The sequence below is a fragment of the Cervus elaphus genome, chromosome 7, assembly GCF_910594005.1.
Source record: "Cervus elaphus chromosome 7, mCerEla1.1, whole genome shotgun sequence".
Classification (NCBI taxonomy): domain Eukaryota; kingdom Metazoa; phylum Chordata; class Mammalia; order Artiodactyla; family Cervidae; genus Cervus; species Cervus elaphus.
In genome coordinates, this window is record NC_057821.1 from 19,526,855 (window position 1) to 19,549,119 (window position 22,265).

Genomic DNA, 22,265 nt, shown 5'->3' on the forward strand with positions numbered 1-22,265 from the left:
CCTTTGGCATGCCTTGTAATTTTTTCTTGACAGCAAGGCATGTCATATTTGGTAACAGTTACTGAAATAAATACCAATACATCCTTAACATAAGAGGTGACTTTGCTTGCTTTATTAGTAGGTGCCAGAGACTTCAAATTATTCTAATGTTCATGATTTTGTCTCATCTTGAATTTGGGCTTTCCTTGTGGCTCAGCTGGTAAAGAATCCACCTGCAATGTGGGAGACCTGGGTTTGATCCCTGGGTTGGGAAGATCCCCTGGAGAAGGGAAAGGCTAGCCACTCCAGTATTCTGGCCTAGAGAATTCCATGGAATATATAGTCCATGGCGTTGCAAAGCGTAAGACACGACTCAGTGACTTTCACGTTCACTTTCAGTGTTGCCCCTTATAATATGTCTGTTTCTTGGAGCTGTTTTACCTGTAATCTATTGTTGTGATATTGGTTATTGACTTGAGATCTTTCTTCCTTTTTAATGTATTTACAGCTGTGAATTTCTCTCTGAGCACTGCTTTTGCTTTATCTCAAAAGTTTGAAACTGAGTTTTCATTTTTGTTCCTCTAACACAAACTTCTCTTTGTTTTGTTTTGAACAAACTTCACTCTGTTCATCTACTTCTCTTGTTGTAAGGATCTATTTATTCTTTCCTATTTTAAAGTAATACTCCCAGGAATAATGACAAAACTTGTACTGAACTTCCTTTTTGATTCTAAATAAAATATTTTGGTAGAGAAGGCAGATATAAGGATATACGTCTTCTTAGCAATCATAACTTTCAAGTAAGCAAGAAAAGACACTGAGCAATACTGATAATACCTTTAAGTGCATAAAGGTTAAAGTCAAGTAATTTTTAAAAACTGTTAAATATAGAACGCGCACCAAATTACAGTTTCTATCTCCTGTCTTTGGAAATAATTTTTCAGAAAAAGTACAAATGATGTCACATGGCCATGAAAAACCACATAAAATTTGTGTGGTCCTTGCAGCAATCCAATGAAAATTATAACCATTTTTTTAGTGGACATTTTGAATATATTATACATGCAGGAATATTATGTTTGATCAATTAATACCTTGAAAGCAGTTAAAAACAAGACTACACCAAAGGAAAAAAACAATGTGTATGTGAAGAAGACAGAAATAAGTTAAAATCTACCTTCTCGAGGTGATCAAAAATGAACTTATGTATGTCTTTTGTCCAAATATAAATCAAACTTCTTTTCTTCACAAAATTTAGAAAAACAGAGTTGTCTCATCTTAGAATCCTAACAAAGGATCTCCTGCTGAGGGCACTCTACCAAGATATTTTATTTAGAATCAAGAAGTATAATTTGGGAATCATACAGTAGCCTGAATCAACCTCACTCAACACTAGTTCTGGAAGCTTACAAAAGCCACCTAACAAAATCACAATTTAAAAAATGAAGAGAGAGAAGCAACAAAGAAATTCAATACAGGTTTAGTCATTATTTCTGGGAGTATTACTTTAAAATTAGAAATGCTAAATGCTACTGTAAAAGAAAAAAAATTAATGCTAAAAAAATGTGAAAGTACTTATCATGTAAATATCACAAAGAATAGGTACTTACAACACAGTAAAAATTTCTAATTATTACATTAAATTATGCTGTACCTCAATCAAGAATGAATAAAGATCATATACACTGTGTGTGAAATCTTAAAAACATCTCTAGCACTGATGAAAACATTAAAGCAGGTGCATGTGAACAATTTGAAGATTCGTAAAATTTAAATGAGAAAAATCACATTTCTAATTACTTTTCTTTACATAATAATTTAAATTCTTTTCAGTCTTCTCACACAGTGAAAATATCCAGACACTATACTCAGCTATATGCACTAATTTAAAAGCGTAAGATATAAATATATTTTCAAACGTAACAGAGATAGCCATCATGGAAATCCTCTTTACCAAAACTGTTAATAAATTTAATACAATAGTATTAATGAAAAGGCTGACTATGTCACACATATCTCAGATTCTAATTTATAAAACAGGTCTAGAATGAAAAAAAAGTTTCTTTTAGTTCTCTACCATATTCATACATAAATATTAATACACATATGCATGTTTTTACACATGCATGTAAGTGTAATTTTTACACTTTTATTTTGAGCTTTAAAACAATCCCAACATAGATTTGAGTGTGTCAGGGTAGTTAATTGATATTTATTCAATTTAAAAATATAAATTAAAAAACAGATATTAAGGGATGTTGACTAGGGGAATTTAGTTAATATTCAAATCACTTAAGAGTCTAATTAATTTATCTCCCTTAAACTCTCAAACTGTGGTAGTTTACATAACAGGTTCCAGGTTTCCATCCACAACACACCATGGCCTGACTGTGGGTGGAGTGTACTTCTCTGCCTCTTGACTTTAAATCGGCCATGTGAACTTTTCTTTGTCAGTTGATAAATGGGCAGAAGTGACAAAATGTGCCAGTTATAAACCAAGGCCTTAAAAGGCCCTCTTGAGACTCTGCCATCACCAAAATAAGAACATTCCTGAGGTACCTCATAAAATAAAGAGGAAAGTGAAGGGGACTATAGCCTACACCCCCCACCCACACATCTACAGTCAGAAGCAGAGCTGCCTAAGTCCAGTCAAAAGACCCAAACAAATAGGCAATAATAAATAATTGCTGTCACTGAGTTTTGGCATGTTTGTGCAATAGCAAAATGATTTATAGGTAGACTCCTTATACTCTTTGGTGCCAAGTGAAACATCAATATAAAATTATTCTCTTTCCATAGAATCAAATACCTTGATTTCAAAAATTATAACTAAACGGGAATAAAATCATTAAACATACCACTGGAAAAAAATGGACTTTTCCTTTCTCTATCTCTCATAATTGGACGAAGTCATAATCCTGCTACTGTGACAAATTCAGAAACCCAATAAGACTCCAATAAGGGCTTCCCTAGTAGCCCAGATGATAAAGAACCTGCCTGCAATGTGCAAGACTCTGGTTCAAGCCCTGGGTGGGCAAGATGCCCTGGAGAAGAGAATGGCAGCCCACGCCAGTATTCTTGCCTAGAGAATCCCAAGGACAGAGGAGCCTGGTGGGTACAGTCCAAGAGGTCGCAAAGAGTCTGACACAACTGAACAACTAACACACACACACACAACTCCAATAAAAACTGAAAAAAAAAAAATCAGAGGTTTGCAAGCAGCACTGTAATTAATAACTGTAAATCATCCAAATTATGAAAATTCAAAAAAACTTTAACAGTAAATGATGTGTTTTTCCATTGCTTAGCATCCAAGTAAACACATGGTCTGTAAACCTGCCTAACCTGGTAAAGGAAAAAATGCTCATCCAGTGCAAAAGAGTATTTTTAAATGAATGATTAAGGCAAACTGGAGACCATTTGAAATACAATTTCTCAAACATAACCACCACATATTCTTACAGAAAACAACTGACATAAGAATTTTTCTCTCATTCTAGCAATGAGCCATTATAGAAATGTGCAGTTCACCTACTTTCAAAAAAGTATTTAAAGTTAACTATTAGAAAGAGATAAAACCCAAAACTATTCAACAAAACTAAAAAGCTAGATAACTAAGAAAATAGTTGTGATAGTTTCAGAAGGAAAATTATTTCTGATAACCTAGTCTGGGTTTATTAACTGAACACAGATCTTTGTTTTGAGTGTCATGTCAGTTAAAGTTAAGAGAAAAGCATACTGGCTCCCATTGTTTTACCTAATAAAATGAAGCACAACAGTCAGGAAATACAACTTTTTTCCAAATCTTCAAAAGGGCAGTGTCATGCAGGCCTTTTTGACAGAGAAATGGGAACATTATAACTGAAGGTTATAATGAATAACTGAACTGAACTGAAGTCATTCATCTAAGGACCCAAATAAGTAAAGCCTGGGTATGTCCTACTGCCATCAATATACCTGAGGAAAAAATAAAGAATGAGAGGAGAAGGCAATGGCATCCCACTCCAGTACTCTTGCCTGGAAAATTCCACGGATGGAGGAGCCTGGTAGGCTGCTGTTCATGGGGTCGCTAAGAGTCAGACACGACTGAGCAACTTCACTTTCACTTGTCACTTTCACGCATTGGAGAAGGAAATGGCAACCCACTCGTGTTCTTGCCTGGAGAATCCCAGGGACGGGGGAGCCTGGTGGGCTGCCGTCTATGGGGTCGCACAGAGTCAGACACGACTGAAGTGACTTAGCAGCAGCAGCAGCAGCATTTACTAGAACGTGTTTCAGGGTACACAAATGTAGAACACATTAGTAGGTATAGAGAAAACAAAAGATAACTAAGGTTGGGAAACCCAGAATTAAAAGTCTCTTTACTGCAGGACTGCTCAGAGCCTTTAACAGAGTACATACAGTGGCAAGCACCAAAAATACCACCTTCCTCCGTCTTCTTTAACTTGAACAACTTTTCTTCAAGAAGCACTTGAAGGGAAGCTTTACTCAGGGCACATTTAAGAAAACATTAATATAGAGGTAAGACTAGTTCCTCAGACTATGCCACTTTAATAATTAAAGTCAACAGTATTTACTACTTCAACATTAATACTCTGATTGTCAGGAAATTATATTTTAATTATAATATCTCTAAAGATAAAAAGCTTTTCCATTTTCCATCAGTTTTTCTTATCTTTATATTAAACTTGTAATCCAATGTGACATTATTTAATAATTGTTTATTCTCATCTTATGGTTCTTATGGTAAATTTTTAAAAGCAACTGAATCTAGTTTGGGACTCTCCATTTATCCCATGATTTTATTTTCAGATTAATATTACATAAAGATAAATCTAATACACCATAGAGTTTTCACTGCTAGAAATACCTTCCTACATTATATATAACTCTTTTTATATTACTGCATAACAACACTATACTAATTACTTTTCCTTCACGAGAAAAGGACAATTGGATCAGTCACCCAGTATCTAGAATTAGCCCTTCTTATCTGTCTGGAATGATGAGGCTAAAATAAATGTACAGAGACTTCCCTGGTGGTCCAAGGGCTAAGATTCCACTCTGCCAATGCAAGGGCCCAAGTTCAAGGTCAGGGAACTAGATCCCACGCACCCCAACTAAGACCTGGCAGAGTCAAATAAATAAATAAATATTTTTAAATTTTTTTCAAATATACTAAAAATTTAAAAAATAAACATAGTTTATGAGCTGCAACCCTGAAGAAGAAACAATTTAGGCACCAGTAAAAAATAGATGGGAATGACTGAGAGAGTTGCTTCTTACCTCTATTACCTATTAATTTTCATCACAAGTAGATCTGGAGGGGCAGACACCAGAAGAGAATTTAAAGTGATATACAGTGGTGCAGTAGGAATTCAAGCAGATAGAGATTATAGGGATCTGATTAGCTTATCACCTTACAGGGACTTGGGAATACAGAGTTCTTGGTAGAATTCAAGTTCTGTGTGCTGAGATTTATGTACACAATACTGCACACTACTTGGCTCTCTTATTAGTATATATAAATTAATAATATTTCAAGTCTACAGAGGTCTTTTTCTAACTATGATATAAAACACAAATCAAATACTGACCAGATTAAGTATGAACTGTTGCCCTTTAAAAGTTCCATCATTATTTTATTTCATGAAGGTATTATCAACTATGAAAATAAGTGGGTGGGAATGTGTAATTTGAAAATATTTGGTCAAAGAAAAAGCCCAGTATGACTAAAACAAGATGGCAAATGACTTCATCTTTTTTTGGAAAATGACCTCATAATGACAACTAGCTAACCAACTAGCTTCCAAAGCCACTAAGAGTAGCTTACAAAGTCACAGCTGTTACTTTTTCTAACAACTAGAAGTTGATTTCATTTTAAATGTCATTTCAAAAGAACTGAGTGATTTCTTCAAAGCACTACAACTCATGAGCAAGAATTATATTGAGAAGAGGACAATGATAAGTCTGTGACTTGTTCAATAAAGATGATTATAACGAATGACAGAACAATCCGTTAAAAAACACTTGACTGTGGCATTCTTGGACAACAAGCAAACATACTGAGGAGGACTATAAGTCATTCATGAATAAGACAGTAAACACAGAAAGTGCTTGTTTTGACCTTTAAGCAACAGAAAAATAATTGGACAGATAAAAATTTCTGATAACTAGCTTATTTCGTAAGTAAAACAGATGAAGATTTGAATAATCTTTCTGGAAAAACTATTAAAATAATTCTTGAAATTTAAAACGTTCAGATCCCGAGTACAACTGTCACTGATTAAAATTCTGTGGAATTCGATTTCTCAATTATTCAAAAGCCCGACCTGATGGAGCCCCTAATAGGTCTGTAATCTCATCTTCTACCACTTGCCCACTCTGCCTCTACTCCATCCATTCAGAGAGATGCAAATGAAGGTAGGTGTGGGGAGAAACTCTGACTTAAATGTAGACCAAGGGAACAAACGCAAAGATTACCATCCTTAAACCAGCAGAAGATCCCAGGGTAATGTAAGCGCAGTGCATGAAGTCTTTCAGGACCTAAAACTATCTACCTCTCAGTCTCATCGCCCACCAACCCTCCACATGTGTCAGTCAAGCGCCCGGCGTAGATTCTGCAGCTCCCTTAGTGGCTGTGCCCTGTCAAGCCTCTACAACTGCATATGAATTCCATCTGGACAGCGCATCTCTCTGGAGTTCCCGAACTTATCTCCCTGGAAGACCCCACAGTGACCACCACGTGGGTCACAACTCTCTCTCTTATCTCAACCCTGGGACTCCAAGAGTCCTGAGACACAATCCAGTGCAATGTTTAACAGCACACAGACTTGGGGGCCAACTACCTGAGTTTGAATCTTTATCACAAACTGAACTAAATCCTGTATCATTCTGGCAAAGTCCTCATCTCTCTGTGTCATGGTTTGTTTATAGGTAAATATTGATAATGATAGCTTTCACATAGGGTTGAGATGTAAATGAGTTAATGCATATAAAGCCTTAACGAGTATGGAGCCATGCAAGAAACACTTGAAGTGTTAGCTATAATTACTCTTTTAAAATTCAGTTTAAGTATCGCATCCGGCCCAACTGTTACCCATGAAGCTAAGTCAAGTACCCCATCTCTCTCATCCTTATTATGCTTTGCTCACCCACGTATCAATACTACCTAATACACTTTAATGTGATTTATCCATTCTATATCTCCATTACTGAGCACAATTACTACCACATACTGTAATCAGTACAATGAATGAGTGGAAAAAAAATTAAGCAACAGAACATAAGGCACATGGTTTTAAAGATATGAAATACAGAAACAAGCAGGACTATAAAGCATGGTTAGAGGATTTACACCCTGCACAAAAGCACCTGGCTAAGAGAGTAGGTACAGGCTGAGCCACTAGGGGTGTATCCTTGTGCAAGGCAAAGAACACCAGAAGAAGAGAGTGGTGGTGGTTTTTTGCTTTTTAATACAAAGATGTCATATTCTTGTCAGTCTGTACAGTCAGCGTTTTTAGCCCAGACTGGGACTCTTTCTAATTAATTTGCCCAAAAAGAACACATTTCCTAATTCACAGGAAGGATGAATGGACAAACAAAATATAGTATACACATATAATGGAATTCAGCCTTTAAAAAAACAACTGTGAAACACATTACAACATGAATGAATCTTGAGGACACTACACTAAGGGAATAAGGCAGTCACAAAAGGGTAAATACTGTATGATTACACTTATATGAGGAACCGAGAACAGTCAGACTCATAGAGAAAACAGACAGTGGTTGCTGAGGAAGGGAGGAACGAGAAGTTACTGTTTAACAGGTACTGAATTTCAATTTGAAAAGATGAAAAAGTTCTGGAGATGGATGACAGCAACGGTTAGACAACAATTCAAATGTACTTAAGACCACTGCACTATACACTTTAAAATGCTTAACATGGCAAAAATTATGTGTATATATATAGAGAGAGAGAGAGAAAGAGAGGTTTGCTACAATTTTTAAGTTTATGAACATTAATAAAAACTTTTGCTGTGCTGAGAATGTTTATTTTCCTGTATTATTTTTTGGTTAAATGACCAATGCATAACAGAGATGAATGTTTTGTTCATCAGAAACAACAAAGTTATGACATAGTAGTCACAATGCACGGGGGGGGAGAGAGTTAGCACTTGTCACTATTTTTTTTTCAATTTTTAAGTTTTTAATTGGAGGATAATTACTTTACAATATTGTGCTGGTTTCTGCCACACATCAACAAGAATCAGCCATAGATATACATTATGTCCCCTCCCTTTGACTTCCCACCCCATCCCACCACTCTAGGTTGTCACAGAGCACGGGATCTGGGCTCCCTGTGAACATTAAGGAAACTTAAGTCAAATTTTTCTTATTTCCAAAATTAAACTACATCTTCCCAACTTAAACTGATTTATCCTATTACCTGTGGCAAATCTGCCACAAGTAATTAGTTATTGCTTGTGTCTCTTGTAACTTTTTAAAATTAACAAGCATTAATTTTGTACATTAGAATAATACACTATTCAGAGCTAGATATGCTGCACAAAGCTTTCCTATAACTTTATCTTTTTATGGCTGAGAAAGACTGTTACATCTGCCTTAAGAAGTTTCCAGGTTAATATTACAATGGTCACACATTTATTATACAAAATTGTGGGGCCTCAAGTACTCGTTTTCTACTAGAATTTATGTAATACTATTTTCTAAAGAAAACCCCGGTGCTGCCATCAGGTCATTCCTAAGCTCACCTCCCTTATCTGGCACATCTAACCTCTGCTCCTCATCCTTCATGATATGATGTCAAATCTATTCCACTTTAACCTCAAGGTGCAAGTCACGACTTAACCAGCAACCAAGGCCTGAAACCTGTATACCTTTTAGGAATCATCACTGAGATCTAAAAGTAACAATACCTATTGGTGCTCAGTTTCCTAGTCCTATGTGAGAGGTTCTCAGGTTTACTGATGGTTCAAACTAACAAGAGCTAAACTTCTATGTTTTGTATGCATTTCACATACAAACCTAACTCCCAAACCCCATCCTCTTTTCCTACTTTATAGTCCTTTTGCCTCATTTTATTGCTCATTCTTAATGTATTCTATCTTGCAAGGCTGTTTCCACTTTTAAAAGTCATTTTAAGTTCTTTTTGGAACAATCAAGGATATGAATGAATAATACAGCTTTCATGAAAATATAAACTAAAATCTGAGATCTGGTACTGGCTCTGGGAATTACATACACAATGGGACTTGAGTCACTTAGCCTGAGGTGGAAAACATGGAGGATCTCACCAAATGTAATATTTTGCTCTTATGATGACTATGTACATTTTAAGAAAGTAATCTATGAAATACTACCTAATCATTGCGTGCATGCTAAGTCGCTTCAGCCGTGTCCGATTCCCTGCGACCCCATGGACTATAGCCCACCAGGCTCCTCTGTCCGAGTGATTCTCCAGGCAAGAATACTGGAGTGGGTTGCTGTGCCTTCCTCCAGGGGATCTTCCCGACCAGGGATCAAACCACGTCTCTTACATTGGCAGGTGGGTTCTTTACCACTAGCACTACCCAGGAAGCCCATCTAATCATTAGTGGTATTATATCCAAAAGATATAACAATAATTTTATTGAGAAGTCAGATAATACACTAACATAGACATCTTAGAAAATATTTATGCATACTTACCTTATGCATATAATTACCTTATCTTTAGTTCCAAAAAAAGAGGTAACTATGAGGAAATACCCATCAGTAATACCCAAATTGTATTATGTGTGGTGAGTCTGACTGCTGAGGGGGAAATAACAATGAAATACGCTTGCTGAAAAATTTTAAAGAAAAACTATACAAGTCAGTTGTTAACACCAGTACCAAGACTGAAGTATGAATTTTTAACAGTAACAATTTCTTATTTAAATATTAAAATACAATTGTCTTTCTTTGGACAAATTCTATCTCAATTTTAAAATTATTTGGAAAGTAAGAAGGACTCTTGTTTTCAATTGCAGACAAAAAGGAAGACAGTGACTGAGCTAATATGACCTGTAACTGGCCCAGGAGTGAGACAGACTGTCCCCAGGCACAGGCTATACTACATCTGCAGCAGTGTAGGCAGTCCTGAACTGCAACATCCTAGAACCGAAAGAACCGCTTCTAGAGAAGGGCAGGACACTGAGGAGTCCACAAAAAGGCAGGAGCAGGAAGTAGAACGAGAGAAAAGGCTCACATTAATTTTGCATGTATTCTCTTGGGTGCTGTTTTAAATAAAATTATCCAATAAACATCAACAAAAATACTGCCATAGGTCTTACCTCTTTTGAAAGATAAGGATAAGGAAAAAACTAAGTTTCCAAAAACTTAATTCACTCAAAGCTGAAAAGTATGAAGAATTATACCAGACTTCAAGTCTATCCAATTCCAAACTCTCTGCATACTACTGATTCTAACGCTGAATCGTAACAGTGGCTAACACTGAGGGCTTACTCTACATACTAAAGCATCCCCCAGTATGATGTCACAAAATCCCACTGAGAAAGATGCCATGCTACTCCCAGTTGGCAAATGAGGAACTAGAAGGTCAGGAAAGTGAAGTACCCAGCATTTAGTCCCACAGACTTGCCCAAAAAGTCTTATTCAACCTCTACACTGCAAGCAAAAGAGAGAAACTACAAAGACTGGCCTTCAGAAAATAAAATCTAGAAGAGATATCAGAAACGCTTTCTGGTCTAAACTCCACCTAAAACATAACTCTTCTATACAGAATTCTAGTTAGCAAAGAAGGTAGATGGATCTGGGTTCCAATCTTAGACACACTACCTATTGGCTGTATGAACTGGGTCAATTCTGGGCTTCTGCTTCCTCATTTGCAAAATGGGAGATAAAAAGAGAAGCTTCACAGCTGACAAAGCAATGATATAATGCATGAATGCCACATCTACTACGAGCTAAACATTATGTTAGGGGGTATTAAACTTTATCTCATTTTAGCCTTACAATAATCTTTCCAGATGCATTGTCATCACTTTTAATTATTTTGGATAGCAACTCAGAGGTTATGTGGTTTATCCAAAGTCACAGTTATTAAGTGATAGGAAAAAAAAATGTAAATGATACCCTTCAGAATTAGAAGATAATACAGCTTTCCTTATATCAATGGTATCACCAAGTAGAACAAAGAGTTCTCAAAATATTACTTGTTCTCTTAGAAGTCAATCTAAACCACAATTAGATTATCAATCTTATGACCTTTCAGCAATCTAATAGTAATTCTGTACATACAGTATTTCACCAGACTCTCTAGATTCTTGACGATCAGCAAGTATCACTGATAGGCAAATTCCTCTCAACTGCCAAGGAAAATTCACTATGATTCTCTCCCCTTGCCTATTCTTCCATGTAACAAACATCTGCAGTAAAAACAACATGGATAAAACTTTGGTGATACCAGAAACCACAAACTCACAGAAGGCAGTGAGAGAGGTAGGTGGCAATGGCAGCTTCTTTTGCTGCCATTACCAACTCCTAACTGCAAGACTGTGGATAAGTCACTTAGCATTCACGTACTTCCTTCCATTTCTTTATCTCTGGTGGTGTTACTACTGAGGACCTACAATAGCACTGCAGCCCTGTGCTAACTGGCTTACATACATTATCTAATCACATTCTTAACAAAAGTCCAAGGCTAGAGGAACTACCTTGAGAGTCCAAGAGGAACTACCCCTTGGACTGCAAGATCATCAGACCAGTCAATCCTAGAAGAAATCAGTCCTGATTATTCATTGAAAGGACATGCTGAAGCTGAAGCTCCAATACTTTGGCCACCTGACGAGAAGAACCAACTCACTGGAAAGACCCTGATGCTGGGAAAGATTGAGGGCAGGAGGAGAAGGGGACAACAGAGGATGAGATGGTTGAATGGCATCACCAACTCGATGGGCATGAGTTTGAGCAAGCTCCGGGAGCTGGTGATGGACAGGGAAGCCTGGTATGCCGCAGTCCATGGGGTCGCAAAGAATCAGACATGACTGAGCAACTGAACTGAATTGAGAGGAAGGGCTTCCCTGGTGGATCAGAGGTTAAAGCGTCTGCCTGCAATGAGGGAGACCTGGGTTCGATCCTTGGTGGGGAAGATCCCCTGGAGAAGGAAATGGCAACCCACTCCAGTATTCTTGCCTGGAGAATCCCATGGACAAAGGAGCCTGGTGGGCTACAGTCCACAGGGTCACAAAGAGTTGGACACGACTGAAAGACTTCACTTTCACTCTTAACCCTATCTTATAGATGAAAACAGTGAGCTTGAGGTTTATCAACCTAAATCACACAATCCTAAAGCTACCCTGGTTTTAAAAAATCTAAAGATACGTTCATAAACATTCTATATAGAGTCTCTTTAGCTGCAGCAGGAAAAGGCCTTTTTGCTATTCAAGCACAGGAACTTTTGCTTTTATTACTGAAAATATAAAAGACAGTCTTACTTTCTATCACCTTCATAACCCTTCTCCCTTAAATTATTAATGGTATGTATAATTTTAAAATTTCAACATCTACTTCCCTGTGTAGTTCATCACCTAGAGAAGACCCAGCACATCCAGACATCCCATACATACTGAATGAGTGACTCAGCATAATTTACTTAACCAGTTCCCTGTATTAGGCACTTTACAAATATTATCTAATTTAATTTTCACACTATTCATAAAATGATTATGCCCACTGTAGAGATGAAGAAGCAGAAAATTTCAGAGGTTGAATCACAGAGTTGATCATCAGCAGAGCTGGGGCTAGAACATAGTTTTGACAAAGTCCAGAGTGGTTAGCTTTCTATAGCCTCATGCGGTTCTCACTCTGAAGTTCACTAACCAGTTTTACAGAAAGGTTTGTGAAAACTTGGAGGATGACCAGGACTTGAGAAAGTGGAGACAAAGAAGCCAACGGAATAAAAAGAAGCACAGACAGTGAGAAACAACTTCAGGATATAATGTTTAGTGCTGTTACTTAGAACAAGCATGTAACCTAACTATATATAAGTATATAAGAGGTCTGTAGTAATAAAAGAAAAAATTTTAAGTACTAGAGTGCATAAATTTGGAGACAGAGGAATGAGGTCATAATTCATAAGACAAAAGTAGGGAAGTTCTGAGTCTAAACCAAGTTGGAAAAATGGAAGGAAAAGAAAGGATACAGAGAAACAAGTGATAAGAATTAAAAAAACGAAGCAGTCAAAGAACAAAATAGCAAACTGAATGACTGGAAGAATGATGGTGCCAATGGAAAATTTTGTTTTCTACACTTCAACATGTGTAAGTTTCACAGTCAGGAAAAACTAAAATTCTTTCTTATTTAATTTTAGTTACTTAAATGAAGGAAAAATGGATTGAAGAGGAGAATTAAAGATGTTTCACAGTTAATTTCCACACATCTGTGCGGAAGTTTCCACACACTTGATTTATCTGTAAAATACCAAATCGTTTACAAAAACCAGAAACAAATCTTACAAGATATGCCTAACATGTGTAAAGAATATTTATTAAAATGTTATCTAATTTTAATGACACATAACTCAGAAGTCCAAAACAATACATTGTAAAACATACACAGCTACTTGGTCTGCTCAAATGAGAAAAATACATGATTGGAGATTAGCAGCATACTCATTATTTTATGAACTAAATGATAAATGAACTAAATGATAAATTTTGAAAATCTTATGTATTGCAAACTAAACCAATTTATTTCTCAAAGCTCCCTATCAAAATTTATCAAATTTTTTTTAAATCTCCAGTTCTATATTTAAATGTCCTTCTAACTTAACCTTGATCTCATAACACATCCACATTAAATTATATTTTTAAAGTTACCCAAACTTAAAAATGATGTTTCCAAAATATGGTTCATTTTAATCTTATGACTTTTGATTATCCCTGGTAAAAAGCCATAAAATCACAGAAGTTTCCAGTTTAAAAAGCATCAAAATAAGTAAAGATGCTTCATTGAATTATATAAAGCAATGATATTAAACTGATGACTATTTAAAAACAAAAGCAGTAACAGGTTCTAAAAGAGGTAACCCCTGAAATTAAAGAAACCTTAAAATAATTGAAGACCCAAATACAAAAAAAAAAGGTGTTAAATATACAAACTACAGAAATAATAGTTCAACCATATGAAAATGCTATAACACCTACAAGAAGGAACACTATATAGCAACTAAAATGGTACTAGAGATTTCTAATATATTTAGAAAACATACCACAATGTTAACTTAAAAATTAAATTAAAACATCACATACATATACATATGTATGCCTCAAATACATGCAAAAAAAAAAAAAGGCTAATTTAAACTTTTATCTCTAGGAAAAAGAATTACGAGTGCCTCTGTTCTTCATATTATGCAACATTTTGCCATTTTCTAAATTAATATAAACACGATGTACAACAAAGCCTACCAATGGCAAATTTTAGTGAAAGCAGCCCTTCTGCCAACAAACAGGCATTGAAAATGAAATAGATTCTCAGCCATCTTATACAGAAACTGTTATCAAGAATAATATATTTTAAAAGTAAAAAGGAATAACCAAAAACTTAATTCTGTAGGCTTCAATTAGTTTGCCCAATGGTTGATCATAATCTAGTTTTATGATTCCCTTTCTATACATGTCTTGTAAAAACTAAGAAACATACCTATGGTTTAAATCCAATTTCAGTTTGAACTGCACATCACAACATAAAAAGTAAAGGTAAATGTATAATACTCTGTAATATGCCAAATATTTTATCTGCCAAGTTATTTAAATGATCCTTACAATCTTAGAATGAGTGTTAGTTCAATTTTAAAGAACAGTGTGGTTCACAACCACAAGGCTGGCCACAATCAAAGAAAAGAAAGGAAAAGAACAACATTCACTGGATCATGCAGAAAGCAAGAGAATCTACTTCTACTAAAACATCTACTTCTGCTAAAACCTAAGACCGTGTGGATCACAAGACCAGACCACCTGACCTGTCTTTGGGGAAACCTGTATGCAGGTCAAGAAGCAACACTTAGAACTGGACATGAAACAAATGACTGGTTCAAAATTGGGAATGAACTACAACAACGCTGTATACTGTCACCTTGTTTATTTAACTTAACTTCAGAGTACATCATGCAAAATGCTGGGCTGGATGAATCACAAGCTGGAATGAAGACTGCCAAGGGAAATATCAACAACCTCAGACATGCAGATGATACCACTCTAATGGCAGAAAGTGAAGAACTAAACTGCCTCTTGATATGGGTAAAAGACGAGAGTGAAAACGCTGGCTTAAAACACAACATTCAAAAAACTAAGATCATGGCATCCAGTTCCATCACTTCATGGCAAATAGAAGGGGAAAAAGTGGAAGCAATGACAGATTTTCTTTTCTTGGGCTCCAAAATCAGTGCAGACAGTGACTACAGCTATGAAATTAAGATGCTTGCTCCCTGGAATGAAAGCTATGACAAAACTAGACAGCATATTAAAAAAAGCAGAGACATCACTTTGCCAAAAAAGGTCCATATACTCAACACTATGGTTTTTTCAGTAGTCAGGTACAGATGTGAGAGTTGGACCACAGAGAAGGCTGAGAGCTAAAGAACTGAAGCTTTTGAACTGTGGTGCTGGAGAAGACTTTTGAGAGGCCCTTGGACTGCAAGGAGATCCAACCAGTCAATACTAAAGGAAATCAACCCTGGATGTTCACTGAAGGACTGATGTTGAAGTTGAATTTCAAATACTTGGACTACCTAATGCAAAGAGCTGATTCACTGGAAAGACCCTGATGCTGGGAAAGACTGAAGGCAAAAGGAGAAGCGAGTGGTAGAGGATGAGATGGTTAGGTAGTATCACCAACTCAATGGACATGAATCTGAGCAAACTCCAGGAGTTAGTGAAGGACTGCAGAGCCTGGCGTGCTACAGTCAACAGGGATGCAAAGAGTCAGACACAACTTCACAACTGAACAACAAAAACAAATCAGAAAAAGCATTCTTCATTTCTTCTACAGTGGTGGCCTTTTGTTGCCTTATCCTCTTCCTTAAATTTTTTTTTTATATAAAAGCATGCCCTCAGTCACTTGCAAAGAATTCTCATTTTAGACTACTATCAATTCCTTGAAAGACATAGGCTACCAAAACTTACACAATGACAAACAGATCATCTGAATAGGACAATGTCTATTTTAAAAATTGAATGAAAAAAAAAATTGAATGAATAATTAATAATCTTACAAAACAGAAAAAGCCAGGTCCAGATGGTTGCACTGGTGAATTCTAGCAAATTTAAGGAAGAAATTATCTGCAATTCTCTACAATCTGATCCAGAGGGAATACTGCCTAACTCATTCTATGAGGCCACCATTCTCTATTACCAGACAAAGACACTATAAGTAAGGAAAAATACATAATTACATCTTCCATGAACATAAATGAAAAAAAAAAAAACTCCATAAAATTCAATAATGTATAAAAAGAAGTATTCACCACAACCAAATGGGAATTATTTGAGAATCAGCATATCTAATCCATCATACCAAAAGACTAAAGGCCATATGCTCCTATCAATAGATAAAATTTGACAAAATCCAACACCTATTCATGATAAAAATTCTCAGCAAATTAAAATTCTTCAACTTGATAACAAATATATGCAAAATACTCCATAGTTAATGTCATACTTGATGGTGAGAAACTAGATGCTTTCCTCCCTAAGATCAGTAACAAGGCAAGGATATTACCTTTCATCACTCCTATTCAGCATCATATGAGAAGTTCCAGCTAATGCAATAAGCCAAGGAAAGAACATGAAGGTATATCAATGTTCAATTACAGCATTATTCATAATGACCTAAAGGTAGAAATAATTCAAGTGTCCATCAACAAATGAATGTATAAACAAAATGTGGTATATACAAAGAACTCTTAAAAGTCAATTTAAAAGATTTTAATTTAAAATGGGGGAAAGATCTGAACAGATACCTCCTTAAGAGATATAAATGGCAAACAAGCACATGAAAAGTTGCTCAACACCATTTGCCATTAAGGAACTACAAATTAAAACAATGATGAGGTATCACTACACACTTAGCAGAATAGCTAAAATCTAAAACCCTGAGAACAGCAAATCTGACGAGCAGGGAGCAATGGAAGCGATTCTTTACTGCTGTGAACACAAAACGATGCAGCCGCTTTGGATGACAGTTTGTCAGTTTCTTACAAAGTTAAGCATGACCTAGCAAACAATCTAGAAATCACGTTCCTAAGTGTTTACTCAAATGATTTGAAAACTTACATCCACAAAAAAACCAGCACTCATGTTTATAGCAGCCAGAAACTGGAAGAAACCAACATTTCCTTCAATACATAAATTGATAAACAAACTGCAGTATATCCATACAATGAAATATTTTTCAGAAGTAAAAGGAAATCAGCTTTTAAGTCACAAAAAAAGACATAGAAGAAGCTAAATGAACACTGCTAAGTGGAAGAATTCAGCCTGAAAAGGCTTAATTTTGTATGATTCCAACTTTATGACATTCTGAAAAAGCACTGAAAAAGAGTAAAACACCAGTTCCTAAAATAGTTAAGATGTTAAATTTTGATATGCATATTTAACCAAAATTTTATGGCAATTTCTAGAAAAAATATTCTGTATCATACTATAATAATGGATATATAACATGAGGCATTTGATCAAGCCTCAGAACTGCACAACATGAAGAATGATGCCTAATATAAACTACTGACTTTAGGAGATAACATATCAATACTGGTTCATCAATTGTAACAAACACAAAGCCCCACTGCAAGAAGTTAATATTAGCAAGGAAAATTGAAGGCTGATGGAAGCATATTAGGAACTCTGTACTTTCTGCTCAAATTTCTATAAAAATAAAAATGGCTCTGAAAAATAAAACCTATCAAGTTTTTAAGTGGTTCTTTCTCACATTTCCACTGTTAAGCTTTATAAAGATTTCATGCAGTAAATAACTACAGATCAATGCTGTCATATATACCAATTACATAGAATAATCTCTATGCTCTTCCAGAAACATGCAACCTTCAGGAGTCCTAATTTTTTAAAAAATATTAGTTGAAAAAAAAAAAATATTAGTTGATAGCTAAAAGGACAAGAACTCCGGATATTTAAAATGGTACAAAGAGAAAGCAAAACATAATAAATAAATCTGTATATAACCATTAAATTTTAGGCCAGGTTTTATTCCTCAAAAGTTAATCTTCCTATTAATGAACATTATAACTTTAAATGCCAAAACTGTTATGAATTAATTTTGGATAAAAATCTTCCCTAATATTAAACATTTCCTTAACTTTTAAAACAAAGTAAGGTTAATAAACTGTTCCTCCTGTTTGTTAAACTACTTTCAAAACAGTGATGCCTTTTAAAAACTATTAAGGTAGACAGGGGAGTTTGAATCCATTTAAATGACCTTGGAGGATGCTTTTTGAGGCTTCTGCTTACTTCCCAGACAGGTTAGTCTCATGACTTGTCATGATTTATGTGTCTGTCTTATAATTAAATATTGGGGAAAGGGGAGTAGTATAAAAACAATCATGTTAGAACTTAATAATAAATGAGGATAAATAGGCAAAGACCAAGAGCTTACAGGGGAGAAAAAAGAGAGGGAGACTGCTCTTTTACAATAAAATTTTATGAGATTTATATAGCACTAATTTTTTCAACTATCTGATCTTTAGTTAGGTATGTAATAACTGGAATTGCTTAAAATAATCGTGGATAAAATAAGGTGTTTAAGAATATGAACTGTAAACTTTTGCTTAAAACTATATCATTTTGGGACTTCCCTGGTGGTCCAGTGGCTAAGACTCCACACTCCCAATGCAAGGCGGCAAGGTTTGATCCCTGGTCAGGGAACTAGATCCCACATGCCACAACTAAGACATGGGGCATCCAAATAAATAAACAAAAATAAATACTAAAAAAACCCAAAAAACTCATTTTATATATACCTCATTTATTTTAAGGTATTACCACATATTTTAAGTATTTATATACTAAGTATTAACACATCATTTATTTTAAAGTATTAATACACTATTAATTTTATACACTATCAAGTTCAGATCAAAATATGGGTTCAACTGGTCTTTACCAATGAAAAGAAATAATGGGTCCTTTTCCTGCTCATTTGTTGTAATCATCATCACCACCCAATAGTCAGTCTAGCTAATGTAGATGAATCCTCAGAAAACTAGTTTACTTTGGATTATTATGTACAGTGACGGGTAAAATGAATGTTTTAGAGATTAAGTAATATCAAAAATAATTATTCCTTTACTCAGATCTAAATTCAAATATAAATGATAAAAAGAAAATAGTTCATAATCTCTAACAAGATTTTTTTAATATTTTATGCTTGGGCATTAAATCCAGAACAATCTGAAAAGAAAACAAATCTGTGGATAAAAGTCACAGGAATCTTATCATTACTTTTAAAGGCATTTTTACATATTTTAGAAGCATCCAATTAGTAAACAATGACGTAGTAACAACATGTTTATTTTGAGCCTCAAAAACCTCTAGCTTATTGGTCTAGACTTGAGTTACTATAATACAAATGCGTAATTTTTTAGATGGCTGTTTTCAAATTTAATTTATCTGAAGAGTACCTCATGCAAAATGCTAGGCTAGATGAAGCACAAACTGGAATCAAGATTGCCGGGAGAAATATCAATAACCTCAAATATGCAGATGACACCACCCTTATGGCAGAAAGCGAAGAAAAACTAAAGAGCCTCTTGATGAAGGTGAAACAGAAGAGTGATAAAGCTGGCTTAAAACTCAACATTCAAAAAACTAAGATCATGGCATCCAGTCCCATCACTTCATGGCAAATAGATGGGGAAATAATGGAAAGAGAGAAAGACTTTATTTTGGGGGGCTCCCAAATCACTGCAGATGGTGACTGCAGCCATGAAATTAAAAGACACTTGCTCCGTGGAAGAAAAGCTATGACAAACCTGAAAGTGAAAGTGAAGTCGCTCAGTCGTGTCCGACACTTTGCAACCCCGTGGACTGTAGCCTACCAGGCTCCTCTGTCCATGGGATTCTCCAGGCAAGAATACTGGAGTGGGTTACCATTTCCTTCTCCAGGGGATCTTCCCAACCCAAGGATTGAACCCGGGTCTCCTGCATTGAAGGCAGACACTTTAACCTCTGAGCCACCAGGGAAGACAAACCTAGACCTCATATTAAAAAGCAGAGACATTATCAACAAAAGTCCATCTAATCAAAGCTATGATTTTTCCAACAGTCATGTATGGATGTGAGAGTTGGACTATAAAGAAAGCTGAGAGCTGAAGAATTGATGCTTTTGAACTGTGGCATTGGAGAAGACTCTTGAGAGTCCCTTGGACAGCAAGGAGATCCAACCAGTCCATCCTAAAGGAATATTCACTGGAAGGACTGATGCTGAAGCTGAAACTCCAATACTCTGGCCACCTGATGCGAAGAACTGACTCATTGGAAAAGACCCTGATGCTGGGAAAGATTGAAGGTGGGAGGAAAAGGGGATGACAAGATGAGATGGTTAGATGGTGAGTCGGAGTAAGTTCCAGGATTGGTGATGGACAGGGAAGTCTGGTGTGGTGTAGTCCATGGGACCGCAAAGAGTTAGACACGACTAAGCTACTGAACTGAAATGATATTCAAAAATAATTTACCATTTCCAATTTACATTTGCCACACATAAATTTGTGAAAATTATTTGTTTTAATATGAACAGAATTCCAACGTAAAAACAAAACTATAACCTAAAACCTAAAACTGCTATGTATACCCCAGGCTATCCATATTCACTTAAAAAAAAACTTACTATTATTCAAATAAATGAATTTTCCCCATCTATCTGATTTCAATTTGAAATCAAATCCCTATACACTTTTTCTATAAAATGTTTCACCTTTCAGAAGTTATTGTTTAAGATGAAAAACAGTAAATTTGTGCTCAGTTGTGTCTGACTCTTTGCAACTCTTTGGACTGTAGCCCACCAGGCTCCTTTGTCCATGGGATTTTTCAGGCAAGACTACTGGAGTGGGTTGGCATTTTCTCCTCCAGAGGCTCTTCCCAAACCAGGGAGCAAACTTGAGTCTCTTGCATTGGCAGGCAGATTTTTTTACCCACTGAGCCATCAGGGAAGCCTATAACAAACAGCAAAAAAAAAAAAAAGTCCTTCACCTGAACTCACCAATTGTTAACATTTTGCCACATCTGTTTTCTGTATGAATTTGATTAAGCAGAGCACTGACTTCATGAAAATAACTCATCATGAAAATAACTCATCACGTACTTTTTTAAGAGTAAGGATATTTTCCTTTGAATGCGCAACGACATTATCATGCTTAACTAACATTCCATGGTATCATCAATATCAAGTCATATTCCAGTTTCCTCAAATACCCTAAAAATGATTTTTGAAGCTTTTTTAAAAATCTAGCATCCAATCAAGGTTAACGTACATGATCAGTTTCTGAGTGACAAGGACCAAATTTTTCTTTAAATAGTCTTTTTGGGTATACTATCTTCTCTCGTCTTTCCAAAAACTTGTTCTCTAGAAAAGCTGCAGGAACACAACCTCCCCAGACCTTCCCTGCCAGAACCATTAGAAATGGAAAGGTACTGGGATAATGATGGGAAGGAAATTGAATTTCCAATTATCTCAGTAGATTCTGTTTTCACTATGAAAATATTTAGAATGAAACCACAATCTTATCATAACTAATTATATTTTTTATAAATATATACCTAGCCAACATCCATTGATCAAGTGAGAAGTCTTATGACCAAGACATGCCAGGACTTAAGAAATTACACTTTAATACTGCTATCACGAATAACAGGAATCATGAATAACTAACTACCCAAATACTGTATCATCTTATAAAAAGAAGCAATATTTTATAAAAGTCTAAAACGTGCCCTTTACTGGTCACTGAAAAAGCCAGTTTTAGAAGACAAAACATGCTTTTTTAAAAAACATATGGTGAATTTTTCGAGTTCACCAAGTTAAATAAAGCTTTAATCATCCCATAAAAAGACTGAATAGTTTGCATATTATGCCTATGCACTAAGAAACTGACTTCTTTGGCAATTTGTTTCGAAGTTTTCAAGCTTTTATTTAAGTGCAGAACTTATATTTTGAACAATGCTTTATTATACCAATATTGCTTTATTATACCAATTTATAAAAATATG

The 22,265-nt window shown here is 35.5% G+C and overlaps 1 protein-coding gene across 5 annotated transcripts in view; it reads right to left on the reverse strand.

Moving 5' to 3' along the window:
* SUPT3H (SPT3 homolog, SAGA and STAGA complex component) overlaps window positions 1–22,265 on the reverse strand; it is a 381,938-nt gene that overhangs the window by 308,418 nt on the left and 51,255 nt on the right. The window lies entirely within an intron of this gene.